This window comes from Capra hircus, chromosome 4 (genome assembly GCF_001704415.2).
Source record: "Capra hircus breed San Clemente chromosome 4, ASM170441v1, whole genome shotgun sequence".
NCBI lineage: Eukaryota > Metazoa > Chordata > Mammalia > Artiodactyla > Bovidae > Capra > Capra hircus.
The window spans coordinates 51,784,571-51,788,280 of record NC_030811.1 but is presented as its reverse complement, the minus strand read 5'-3'; the positions used below and the strand labels follow the sequence as shown (position 1 = coordinate 51,788,280).

The 3,710-nt window shown below is 38.0% G+C and overlaps 1 pseudogene; it reads right to left on the bottom strand.

Annotated features, from left to right (window-relative positions):
- LOC102168689 lies at positions 815-1,670 on the bottom strand (annotated as a pseudogene).

The window sequence follows — 3,710 nt, the reverse complement described above, 5'->3', positions numbered from 1 at the left end:
CTTTTCACAAAGCAACAGATTTTGAAAAGCATGAGCTTGTTTGAGGATTTCCAGTTTAGCATATTTCTCTTTGGAAAAATAAACATACTTTCCCAAGATTCTAAGAACAATCTTATTGCAAACATAACTGTTGTTTTGTTAAGTCACTAAGCTGTGTCCGACTCTTTGCAACCCCATAGACTGCAGGCGTTCCAGGCTCCTCTGTCCATGGAGTTTTCCAGGCAAGAATACTGGTATAGGTTGCCATTTCCTTCTCCAGAGAATCTTCCCGACCCAGGGATCAAACCCACGTCTCCTGCCTTGGCAGGCAAATTCTTTACTGCTGAGCTACCAGGGAAGCCCAACCCATATGTACATGATATTAAAGACTTTTCTTACCTGAACTATACTCATAACAGAATGTTACATAGCTATTGGGACAGTATCTAAAAGGAAACCAAAATTTTATTTTTTAATTGATTTTTTAAATTGATTTTTAATTGGAAGATAGTTGCCTTACAATGTTGTATTGGTTTCTGCCATACAACAATATGAATCAGCATTAAGTATACATATTCCCTCCCTCTTGAACTTCCCTCCCACTCCTCTCAAATTTTGTTTATTTTTTTTAAGATATTTGAAATACAACTTTATTCTGATTCTAAATAAAAAGGAATGGAAATGACAGTAACAAACAAGATTCCACCTCTCAATACTGTCATGTGACTATAGCAGTCTTATATTTGAAACTCATGGAGGAAAAAACTGTGTTCCAAAACACCTAAATATGCAGGTTCCAAAAAATGAAGGTTGTTTTTTTTAAACTGAGACATTCACTCCAAAGCCCATCCATCTCCTTCAGCATCCAAAGATTAAGCACGTGTTCTGCTTAGCTATGTAATAAAGTGGCAAACACGCTGCACCCCTGACATCACAGGACAGTTGCCTATAAAACTAGACTTCTGACGCTAGGCCCCAGCTTCACTTTCTCAAAGGTCATCATCTTCATCCGGGAGAGCAGTTGTCTGAGCAACCTCTAAATCGTGCTCGTACTGTGCTGCCAAGGCTGGGTCCATGACCGCCTCTGGCGGGGCAAGAGCAGGCATGGCGACAAACTCCAAGTTAGGGTCTCCAATCAGTTTTCCAGCAAGCCAGAGGAAGGGCTTTTCAAAGCTGTAGTCACTTTTGGCAGAAATGTCATAGTACTGAAGATTCTCCTTTCAGTGGAAGATAGTTGACTTTGCCTTAACCTTTCTGTCCTTAATATCCACTTTGTTGCCACACAACACAACTGGGATATTCTCACATACTTGTACCAGATCTCTATGCCAGTTAGGCACATTCTTGTAAGTAACTCTTGATGTTACGTCAAACATTATAATGGTACACTGAGCTTGTATATAATAGCCATCTGTCAGTCCACCAAATTTCTCCTGACCGGCTGTATCCCATACATTGAACTTAATAGGTCCTCTGTTGGTATGGAACACAAGAGGATGGACCTCAACACCCAAGGTAGCTACATACTTCTCAAATTCACCAGTCAGATGATGCTTCACGAATGTAGTTTTTCCAGTACGACCATCACCAGCCAAAACAAGTTTGAACTGAACTTGGGGTTCTCCTTGGGCAGCCATCGTGATGTTACTTCCAGAAGCATCTCTGCACCCGTCTGACTGAGGGCTGGAAAGATGGCGGAAGCACAAATTCCTGCCCCCCCCAAATTTTAATATGAGAATGTTAAATGTAAAAAGTTTGTGTAAATAGTGCTAAATAAGCACTTTCATATATGTTTGTTCAGCATTTGCTTCCAAGAAGATTTTTCTGCATACCAAACAGAACCATGATTAGGTTCCCACATCTTGTTAAGGCTGACTAATGTGGACTCTGGCTTTTTTTGCATATAAACTTTTATGGGAGAAAGGCTGGGATTCTGGGAAAGGCCTCTTTCGTGTAATAAGGATGCCTTATTTTCAATAGTTTCTATGAGGAAGGAAGCACAGAACCAAAAACGCAGATAGCAAGACAGATGACCAACTTCTGCAACATACAAAGGTAAGGCTAGAGCGGAAACGCCAGGGGCGACTGAAGGGGCAGGAGTGTGATCACAGTGGCTTTCAACCTCCCTCTAAGAATAAAGTGTCAAGCTTCATGTTCAAAATGGAATCATTTTCCACAGACAGTTTATTTGCAGGCCTTCCATTTTATCTGCCAACTAATTCCTACAAAGAATGCTGAGCATGAAGAAACATCAAGAAGCAAATCCATAAAAGTTTGGCTAAATAGTAAACAGTTCATCATTCTCAAGATATTTGACACCGAAGCATATTTTGTGCTTATTTTGCTCTAGCTTAGAAAAATTAATGCAAACTGTACATGTATATTTATCATGAAATATTTCAGGCATTCAAAAATGTAAATAATAATACCCACTTACCTTGAATCCAGTTCGAAGAATAAAATTTTACTTATCAATACCTGTGTAGGCACCTATGTAACTTTTGAAGATGGTATTCCCTTTCCTACAGGAATAAATACTATTCTGCATTAAGTATTTCACATCCCATGTATTTCTTAAAAATTACAGTTCATGCCAAACATGTGGAAGTTATGTACATACGCTTTCAATTCTAAAGCTCTAGGGCATTTTTGACATTGTGCGAAAAATACCTCTTATTGCTCTAATAAGTTATAATAAAAATATTTTTAGCCTAACATGAAGATTTCTACAGTGTACTATTTTAAATAAGTCAATTAATTGATAGTAAATATCTCAAGTTCAGCAATAAATGTAAGAAATCTGAAGACTCTAGATTAAATTTATAGTTTTTATTCTACCTTTATTTAAACTTTTTTTTTTTTTAATCAGCCATTCAATAGTAGAAAGAGCTTGGTCAAAGTCCATGGTGTGTATAATCAAGCAACAGTAGCCAGAATGTAATACTTTAAAAGGACTAATAACTAAGGGTGTACTCTATGCTCTTTAAAGTGGATAGAATTTCCAACGAACTCAGCCTTGTGCCTGACACTCCATGGTTATAATTAGGCATGTTTCAGAGTTGTATTAGTGCTTGTTAAGCAGCAGGGCACCATTTAATAAATTTCTGTACTGTTATAGCCATCCAAGAGGCCTGTCTGCTACACACCAAGTACTTTTGCCAGAGAGAGGTAGAACAATTGACGCACTTAGAAAGGGCATTGTTTACTGCTAGCTAGGTAAAACACGAATGGGTCAAATGAAGCACAGTTTATTCTGTAAAAGGTCAGCTCAATGATGCATTGTTGGGAGTAGGCAGTGAGTCTAGTGACTTGGTTTTTAGTTCCCAGGACAAACACTTGATATTATTAATTCAAGTCCACAACCTTTTCATCAGAAACTGAAATCTAAGGAACTCTAAAAGCTGACAATTTGTTCACAACTCATTTGATGCCAAAACCTTATAGCGATCTGAACTCATTTAGTGGCAAATCATCACCTGCATTGACATTAAGTTATTTAAAGTCTTTATGTAAACCCATTACTGTGACTATTTATATGTTTTACTGCAGAAGTATTAATGTACCTGATTAGAGGGTTTTGCTCCAGAGATCCTGGGGGTGCTATGTATTACATAGAATTACCATTTTAAAACCCCAAATCTTATGAATTCTGGAATTGGCCCTACAGGTTTAAAATTTGGGGTTGTTGAGCTATAATGGCTGCCACTGATTTAATGGCCACTATGGGCTGG